A 10,072-nucleotide genomic window follows, 5' to 3' on the forward strand; every position below is an offset into this window, starting at 1 on the left:
TCTATGGGTTATTTAGAATTTATTCAAGAGGAAACTCTAGGAGATCGTGAAGGAGAGGAAAGCCTGGTGTGCTGCAGTCCATGCGGTCACAAAGAGTCGGACATGACTTAGGGACTGAACAACAAGAACAAGAGGGAATTGCCAAAGAGAAAACCCTCAAAGATGGAAAGGAATGTACGACTAATAGTGCATCTTCAGGTAATAAGGTGGGAGATTGGAGGCACAATTGGGAAATTCCTTGCATTCTCCAAAGCACACCTGCCAAGCCACTTCCTGCTCCGCCTGTGCATAGGACTGGGTCTTCCAGCTCTGCCTTCTCTGCAAGGTTTGTTGGAGTCACTTAAGAGCAGAGGGAGGCACGAATGGATGCCTGGACTCCGAAGAAGAGCTCTGCGGAGGTTTCCTTTCCCATATAAAGAAGAAGAAGGAAATTCCGATGATATCTGTTGTTAGTTCTGTCCTCAAAGATTTTACAGTCTTCTGAGGGGAGAGAGAAGTTATAGACATTTATGCTTACAAGAGAGGCACAGATAGGAGCCAGAGGATTTCTGAGTAGAGAGAAGCGATTCACAAGCTGAGGCATCAGGGGAGATTTCAGGAGGAGACACGCTACTCCTGAACATATCAGGTACTTGATATGCTATCTTATTATTTGGGGAAGTCAAGCTGTGCTGTCATAGGAACGCTAGTGGTAGAAGACGATGTCTGGACAGCCACTGGGGAAGTGAAACTCAATCAATGTTCCAGGACTAGAGGTTGAGGCAAGATTCTCATTTGGCCTCTGGAGATGTTCTTGGGAATTGCTATTTAAAAAAACATTTTTTTTCTTTTTTTGGCCAAACAGTGTGGCATGCAGGGTCTTAGTTCTCCAACCAAGGATCAAACCTGTGCCCCCTGCATCAGGGCATGGAATCTTAACCACTGGGGAAGTCCTGGAATTGCTAATTTAATAAACCAGCATCCACTCACAGGGCTTCCCTGCTGACTCTGTAAAGAGTCTGCCTGCAATTCAGGAGACCTGAGTTCAATTCCTGATTTGGGAAGATCCCCTGGAGAAGGGAATGGCAACTCACTCCAGTATTCTTGCCTGGGAAATCCCATGGACAGAGGAACCTAGATGGTTACAGTCCAAGGGATCGCAAAGAGTCACATCTACTCATAGTCTCTCCCCACACCACCCTTCATCCTCTAGGTGCTAGCAGGTCAGGTCACTGAACTAAAGGTCAATACCCTGGATGGCCTGTCCTGCCATCTACCTCAGACTTGAGCAGACTCATTAAAACTTTGAGCTTCTGTAAAAGTTGTACACGGTGGCACAAGTCAGCTCAATAAGCAAGTTCTTTTCAAATTAGTTTAGGATTCTCTTTTTTCTTCTTCCCTGGGTATTTACTGCTCTGCTCCATTTCAGATTGGCAGCAAAGTGAGACTTAACTTTTGTTTGTGAAATGCTACTGCTTTATTTGGGCTTCCCAAGTGGTGCAGTGGTAAAGAATCTTCCTGCCAGTGCAGGAGACACAAGAGACACGAGTTCCATCCCTGAGTTGGGAAGATCCTTTGGATTAGGAAATGGCAACCCCCCGTATTCTTGCCTGGAGAATTCCATGGACAGAGGAGCCTGGTGAACTACAGTCTATGAGGTCACAAAGAGTTGGAAACAACTCAGCACACACACTGCTTTAAGTCTTCTGAAGCTGTGTGGGTGCTGGGGTGCATTTTATGTAGGCTTTGGAAATTTGGAAAAGAGGAACACTTCAAAGGCTCACGATTGGATTAATTCACTTTCGGAGTATAGAAGATACCCTCAACCTGGGGTACTCAAGGTACTGCAGGCTTCTATGCTAGAGAAAGAGCCCTGATTATAAGGGAGCACATTGACAGACAGATCACAGGGAAAAACTGGGGGCAGAATGTTGCTTTTCGTGTGGGACTTGTGAAAGTCGCTCAGTTGTGTCAGGCAATTTGCAACTCCACGGACTATACAACCCATGGAATTCTCCAGGCCAGAATACTGGAGTGGGTAGGCCTTCCCGTCTCCAGGGAATCTTCCCAAGCCAGGGATCAAACCCAGGTCTCCCGCATTGTGAGCAGATTCTTTCCCATCTGAACCACCAGGGAAGGAAATGTTTCATTTCCTCACTCACCACGCTGACGTCCTCGGTGCTCAGGTTTGCTGCTCTTCTCCCTCCTGCCTCCAGAGGGCGATCTAGCCACAGCTCTTTTGGAATACTGCAGGGTGGGAGTGTTACAGCAGGGTTTGAGCCCACTGTATCCTTTCTCACTTTCTTTTCACAGACACGCCCATGTGTTTGGTCCATATAGGTCTGTGAGCCTAAACCACATATTCCACTCCAGCTTCTCCTGGCGAGTCCTGAACTGAGGACCATACGGCTTGCACCGCCAGTAATCATGTCACTTGTGTGTGAGTTCCTTTGAAAATGTCATGGGGAGGACAAACGATCAGCTGGGTAAGATTATTTTTATTTCTCTTTAATTTTTTTAATTGACTTTTTAAAATTTTGTATTGGAATATAGTTGATTTACAATATTGTGTTAGTTTTCAGGTGTATAGCAAAGTGATTCGGTTATACATATACATGTATCTATTCTTTTTCAGATTCTTTTCTCATTTAAGTTATTATAGAATATGGAGTAGAGGTCCCTATGCTTTACAGTAAGTCCTTGTTGTACCTTCTATTTATTTCTAGCGCACTGTTGGTTGTGTCTCTACCTTGCTCAGGATCCCAGGACCCCTTAACAAAGGCCTTTTGTAACCTGTCCCCAAATGACCCAGCCACTGTCATCTTCTCTGTCGTTGCTGCAGGTCATGGGCATTCTTGGGGTGCAGGGCAGTACAAGGAAGCAGCCTGCATGTGAGAAGGATGAGCCAGGGCCCTGACTCTTTAATAGGCTTCATCCATGATGTAGTTGCCGCGCTGCCAAAATAGAAAAGAGGAGGGGAAGCTGCCGTCTGTGTCTAAGCACAGAGAACACTGGCTGTTCTGTGATCTAGCCAGGTGGCCCGGGTGTGGCCTGACGGTGAATCATGGCCCACCCACCAGGCTCCACTGGGCTTCTGAGCAGATGGTTATCATTTAGAATCAGCCCAGCCTCTTTAGTGGAATCTGGCATTTTATTGCTGCCTACTGGTTGTCAGGCCTGCTTCCCCCCATTTCCTGAGTTGGAGAAGCCCCAACTTCCCGGCTGTAACACTGCAAGTTTCCACCAGAGGCTGCTGCTGACTTTGTCTCTCTCTCTCTCATTCTGTTCTTTTCATTTGGGAGACCTGACTCCACAGTCCACCGGCTCTTATCTGTTGCCTCTTGCTTCCAAGGAGCCAGGTGTAGTTCAGTGAACTACTGGGGGCTTGGGCGTGGTCCTTGCACTGTCGGATCTGTGATGTATATTTGGTGGGAAAGGGCCATGTTCCAGCAGCACTATGAATGAGAAAGGGAAAAGAACTTGCTTCTCGCTCCTTCACTTTCAGTTCGGCATCTCCCCACACTCCCTGCAAGGGCTCTGAGGCCAGGGTTGGGTCCTGGCTGGTCTTTTAAGTCTTTTTTCATTAAGGAGGATGTTCCCCACAGATAAGTACCACTCAAGGCTACTGCAAATGCCCTGGGGAGGACCAGGAATTCTACTTAGATTTTGAAATCTGAAAGAGATGGTTGTTATTTAGTTGTTCAGTTATGTCCGACTCTTTGTGACCCCATGGACTGCAGCACACCAGGCTTCTCGGTCCTTTACCATCTTCCGGAGTTTGCTCAAATTCACATCCATTGAGTAGATGAAAAAACACAGATTGGCCCAGGGCACCCAGCCACCTGCAGCTGAAAGCTCCCGTGTTCTCCTCAGGCTTCAGGAAAGTCTGCTTTATTGGCTTGGGGTGGAGTTGCTTTCTCCTCCTGACCACCTCTCCCCACTCCCCCGTTCTCCTGCCCAGTCCCTTCTGGCCAACCCTGAGAGCCTCTGGCACATCTATTTCTTCCTGGTTGGTCCAGACTTGGGCACTGTTGTTTTTATTCTCTCTCCCTGCCCCCCAGCCATTAGGGAGAGGGTAGTTTATTGAATCCAGTGCTTAGATTACTGTAATTCTACCCGACCTTCCGTCTCCCATGTTGTGTCTCCCACCTCCAGCCCCAGACCGTCCAAATTCAAGACATAAATCACTCACTGCCAGCATGTCGCTGCCCTAGACAAGAACCCATGATGGATCTCTATTGCTTTTTGAATCCAAACTACTGCCTGGCATTCACGATGCTTCGCATTCCTCTCCTGTTTTCTTATTCAGCCAACTGTGTCTCTAATCTCTACTTTGCCAACACAGTTGTCTCCATGCTTCCTCTGAAACCCCCACTCTTGAAAAATATCCCGGAGCCAAAAAAACTACCCAAGACATATCAGGCTCATCTGTATCTCCTTTCCTAGAATCCTGTCTTGCGTTTGTCTCTCAATTCCAATAATATCCATCTTTGGAGTCAAATTTCAAGTCCCACTTCTTAGACAATCTGAATCCACACTGACATCTTTTTTGTTTTTTTGATGGCCTGGAGCACTTTTGTCTGTAGCAGACATGTTGGCACATAATTATGTTCAAGATGCTGATGTTGAGTTGTTTTATACTCAATTATCCAATTGTTGAGTAATCATTCATTGAGTGCTTATTATTGTGTTCCAGGCGTTGGGCTGATTTGTTAATCTAGGAATTGTCCCTGCTTTTTTTTTCTCACCTTCATGACCAATCAATCAAGTGGCTTGAGGGATGTGAGGGATGCTTCCAAAATGTGTGCTGAGTTTGGCCACATGTCTGCACCACTGCTTACCCCTTGCCCACTATTCCTGTCTGCACTACTGATACGGCCTTCCAACTGGTCCCCCATATCTATTTTTGCCTCAGTGCAGTTCGTTCTCTACAAAATAGAATGATTTTATTTTAAATTTTATTTTATATTGGAGTATAAGATGAGATGGCTGGATGGCATCACGGACTCAATGGACGTGAGTCTGAGTGAACTCCGGGAGATGGTGATGGACAGGGAGGCCTGGCGTGCTGCAATTCATGGGGTCGCAAGGAGTCGGACATGACTGAGCGACTGAACTGAACTGATAGTTGATTTACAAGGGTGTGTTAGTTTCAGGTGTACGACAAAGTGATTCAGCTATACATATATATATATATTTTTTTTTTTTTGCAGGTTCTTTTCCCATTTAAGTTATTAAAGAATATTGAATGGAGTTCCCTGTGCTCTACAATAGGTCTTTGTTGATTATCTATTATATATATATATGTTAATCCCATCCTCCTAGAGCAGCAGTTCCCAACCCTTTTGGCACCAGGGACCAGTTTCATGGAAGACAGCTTTTCCACAGATGAAGGGCAGGGGGATGGTTTGGGGATGATTCAAGCACTTTACATTTATTATGCCACCACTGATATGACAGGAGGTCGAACTCAGGCAGTAATGCAAGCTATGATGAGCTACTGTAAATACAGATGAAGCTTCTCTTGCTTCTCGGCTGTTCATGTCCTGCTGTGTGGCTCAGCTTCTAACAGGCCAGAGACTGGTACCAGTCCCCCCTGACCTTCATCTGTGGACAAACTGTCTTCCATGAAACTGGTCCCTGGTGCCAAAAAGGTTGAGAACTGCTGCTCTAGGAGTATGGGATTAACATATACATATATAACAGATAATCAACAAGGACCTCTTGTACAGCACGGGGGGCCAGTAGGGCACTGGTACCAGTCCCTGGCCTGGAAGTTGGAGAGCCCTGTCCTAGAGTGCATTTTAAAGGAGAAAATTAGATCATATTGGTTTGTCACCATTGTTAAAACCCTCCTGTGGTTAAACCCCACCAGGGGTGTTCTACTGCATTTAGAATCAAGTAGAAATAAAAAATAAACTAGACTTGCCACCCTGGTCTATAAGGCTGTGTGCCATTTGGCCCCTGCCCACTTCTCTGGCTACATCTCCTGCTTCTGTCCCCATTCATCACTGGGCTTGACCTCCCAGGTCACCATTCCATTCCCAGGGCATCATGTCAACTCATTCCATACTGTTTATCCCTGGGATTCTCTTTCCAGATGTTCAGGCCACTAACTCTGTGTCATTTAGGGTGTCACTGACTTAGAGAACACTCCCGTGCCTGCTAAATTGCTTCAGTTGCATCCGACTGTGTGAACCCCATGGACTATAGCCCTCCAGGCTCCTCTGTCCATGAGATTCTCCAACAAGAATACTGGAGTGGGTCACCATGCCCTCCTCTAGGGGATCTTCCTGACCCAAAGATAGAACCCACGTCTCTTAGTCCTCTTGCATTGGCAGGTGGGGTCTTTACCATTAGCACCACCTGGGAAGGTTAGAGAAGCTTCCCAGTACTGTATTGTTAATGGTTTCATCCTGGCCTTACTGTGAGTCTCCTCCCCCCGATTCTGTTTTATTTTCTTTATGTCACTTGTCTTATTCATTGGTTTATTTTATTGCTTCTCACCCTCACCCCCTTTAGAATGTGGGTTCCAGGAAAGCTGGGGACTTGTTAGTCTTGTTTTCTGTGGCACTGTCAGCACCTCGAACAGCATCCAGAACCTGGAAGAGACAGTATTTGTTTAAGTAAAGGAATGAATGATTGTGTGAATACATGTATCCAAGGTGAATAAACATGATCCCTGCCTTTGAATAGTTCACAGAATGCTTGTAAAGGAGAGAGACTAATAAACATTTCCAATCCAAGGAAACAAAAGCTATAATAGAGATGTATAAAAGCACTATTTGAACACAGATGAGGGAATAATTAAATCTACCTCCTTTGAATGAATCTTATCTCTTTGCTTATATTATGGTTCCATAAGGACAAACTATCTCATTCTTCTATTACATTCCCCACTATGGTGGTTTCTAAACGCCAGTCTCTTGGCCAGCTGCAATGGGATCACCTGGGAAGCTTAAAAAGCATCACAGATGTCTAATTTCTGACTCTGCAGGTCTGAGAGAAGCCCTAGGATCTGTCTTTGTACAAAAGGTCCCTGGGGGTTTCCAGAGCACGCTAGCTTGGGGATCACAGTGCCACATTGCCCAGCACAGGGCTGAGTGCATTGTAAGGGCCCTGCGAGCCAGCCTTCCAGAAATAAATCCATCTTTCCTATTCATAGGAAAAGAATACTTTTTCCTATGAGCCCCGGGGTAAATCACCAGGGTGTCTGAGGTTCCTGCAACCAGAGGGGGATGTAAGGCCATATGGGGGATCATTCCTTTTTGCTGGTCTGACAGCTCAGTGTCACTCATTTCTCCTCACAGGGCTGGTTATTACCAGCCTTACAGGTTGTTTTATTTTCCTAATGAACAACAGGCATTCTCCTATTAGTTCCACCCCTTGTGAGTATTGCATGACAGTAGAGAGCCACAGCCTTGAGAGACAGCCCTCAGGGTGACAAATCTCCTCTTTCTATAGGCAGTGGGGTTCCCTGGTGGCTCAGATGATAAAGAATCTGCCTGCAATGCAGGAGACCCAGGTTTGATCCCTGGGACAGGAAGATCTCCTGGAGAAAGGAATGGCTACCCACTCCAGTATTCTTGCCTGGAGAATCCCATAAACAGAGAATCCTGGTGGGCTAGAGTCTGTGGGGTTGCAGAGTTGGACACGACTGAGTGACTTTCACTATTCATAGGCAATGAACCATGGGGAAGGAGTGCAGGAGGGAGTTTGTGTGTTTGTGCTATTGTTCAGAGAATGGTTAGTAACTTGTGCCACAAAGAAGGGTCCCTGGACTTCAGCAGGCTCTGGTGTTTCTTCACGGGGGCCTGGGATCAGCAGGTTGGTGGCCTTGAGGCCAAGGCAGGAGGTGGCCTTTCTCCAGCTTTGGGAGACCTCTGGGGATCTTTCACTTGCCTTGGTGTCTTGACTTGCCATTGGAGAGGACCCTACCAGAGAATGACTTGGTATCCAGAGCTGACCAGCAGATTTCTTGAATGCTGGTGATTCCAGAATTTTCATGTAGGAGAAGTTTAAAGGTGGCAAGACTTTGAAGTGGGAGCTAGCATCCTTCTTTGGAAACTGTTTTATGGCAGGCACAATGTTTGTACTTGGATTGTGTGTTGGTTACGTATTGTATAGGAGTCTGACAAAGATTATGGAGAAGGAACCCCAGAGTCCCCCTCATCACCCCAGGCCTACCATCCTCTGCCACCTGCCTGTGCCTCTCATCAACGTCACCTCTACTCTTAGGGCTTAATCTTGGAAACAAAATTTCTCCAAATCTCATCTCCTTCTCTCCCTTTCTTCACTCTCTTATAGCAGCTAGTGAAACTCGTTCAGTCGTGTCTGACTGTTTGTGACCCAATGGACTGTAGCCCCCCAGGCTCCTCTGTCCATGGGGATTCTCCAGGCAAGGATAGTGGAGTGGGTTGCCATGTCCCACCTCCAGGGGATCTTCCCAACCCAGGAATCAAACCCAGGTCTCCTCCATTACAGGTGGATTCTTTACCATCTGAGCCACCAGGGAAGCCCAAGAATACTGGAGTGGGTAGCCTGTCCCTCCTCCATGGGGAACTTCCTGGCTTAGGAATTGAACCAAGGTCTCCTGCATTGCAGGCGGATTCTTTACCAACTGAACTATCTATGAGGTAAGCCTGGTATAGCAGCTAGGATCATTACAAAACAGTACATTCTCAGCTAGGCTTGCTTTTAAGTATTCGGGCTACAAATGGACAGACTCAATGTATATCACAGAGTTTCCATCAGCTCCTTGGAAGAGGAGTGGAATGAGGAAGGAAGGGAAGGAGCTCCAGAGCAGGCAGTATCACCACAGTGACTGTGCACTAAGGCTCACGTCTTTTTTAAAAATGTTACTTAATCAACTTGACTGTGCCAGGTCTCAGTTGCAGCACATGGGATCTTTGCTGTGCCCTGTGGGGTCTTTAGTTGTGACATGCAAACTCTCAGTTGTGGCATGTGGGATTTAGTTCCCTGACCAGGGATTGAACCCGGGCCCCCTGCATTGAGAGTGCAAAGTCTTAGCCACTGGACCACCAGGGAAGTCCCAGGCTTACATCTTTAAGAGAAGAAACCCCTCAGTCCTGCACACAGATGGACACTCTGCTTTTCTCCTATATTAGGTTTCATAGAGAGTTGATGTTTGATGTTCCAGCCCATGATACAGTAGGAACAGCAAATTTAGAAGGGAGCAGAAGTCACTAGGGGCAGGTGCAATGACGGTGGGGAAACGAGACAGACAGACACAGAGATGAACTGACTCTCATGGAAAACACGCTGACTGCCAGGGGCCATGCCACCAAATGGAGGGCATGGGGACCTGGGAACCAGAACAACCCAAGTTCATGCCCTTGTTCTACACCTATCTCCCTGGAGGGCCTTGGATGTGTTCATAAAGCCTCTCTGGGATTTGATTTTCTCATCTAAAATGGCAATAATAACAACCCCAAATATCCCCAGGCTCCTATCCAATGAAGTAACAGGTGGTGTTTTCTCATTTTTGCTCACCAGAGCCTTTGTTTGTTTGATAACAAGAATAACAAACTATTTGTTGTGAAAACAACTTGCGAAGAAGAGAAAAGAAATGGAACCATTCAGAAATTCACAGAATCAAAAGAGAAAGCACCCTTTACGTCTTCATGCATCCCCTTCCCCTTGGATCTTATTCCTCACTCTTTCTAGAGTGTCCCTTTGATCAAGCTTTGTAAAACCTACACAGAGTACAAATGCAAGGACCAGAAGCCAAGGGGGCAGAGCTATTATATCTCAACAGCTCCAAGGGCCTCTCTGTACAGAAACTCAGAAAAAAGACTTCTTTTCTGAAAGTAAAACAAACAAGAACCTGAAGGAAAACGTTAACTGATGGGCAGCACTTCCTGTTTAATAAGGTAAGGAGGCGTATAGTGCTGCTTATAAAGACTTCCAGAAGCACTGTAAACATATACAGAAGTTCTGGCACTAAACAAAGACCTTCTGTCCTTCAGACATTTAACTTTGGTGGAAAAGTTCCTTCTCCACTTATACCATCCTTGTGCTTCATGGTTACTGGTAAGTTTATGACATATCATTAGGCTGAGAAGTTAATCCC

At 46.3% G+C, this 10,072-nt stretch overlaps 1 non-coding gene across 1 annotated transcript; it reads right to left on the reverse strand.

The window, feature by feature from the left end:
• Positions 1 to 8,954: 8,954 nt before the first annotated feature.
• TRNAE-CUC lies at positions 8,955 to 9,027 on the reverse strand. The gene has a single exon. It is a non-coding gene; the product is annotated as a tRNA-Glu (tRNA).
• Positions 9,028 to 10,072: the final 1,045 nt, after the last annotated feature.

The sequence above is a fragment of the Oryx dammah genome, unplaced genomic scaffold (genome assembly GCF_014754425.2).
Source record: "Oryx dammah isolate SB20612 unplaced genomic scaffold, SCBI_Odam_1.1 HiC_scaffold_1, whole genome shotgun sequence".
NCBI classification, from domain to species: domain Eukaryota; kingdom Metazoa; phylum Chordata; class Mammalia; order Artiodactyla; family Bovidae; genus Oryx; species Oryx dammah.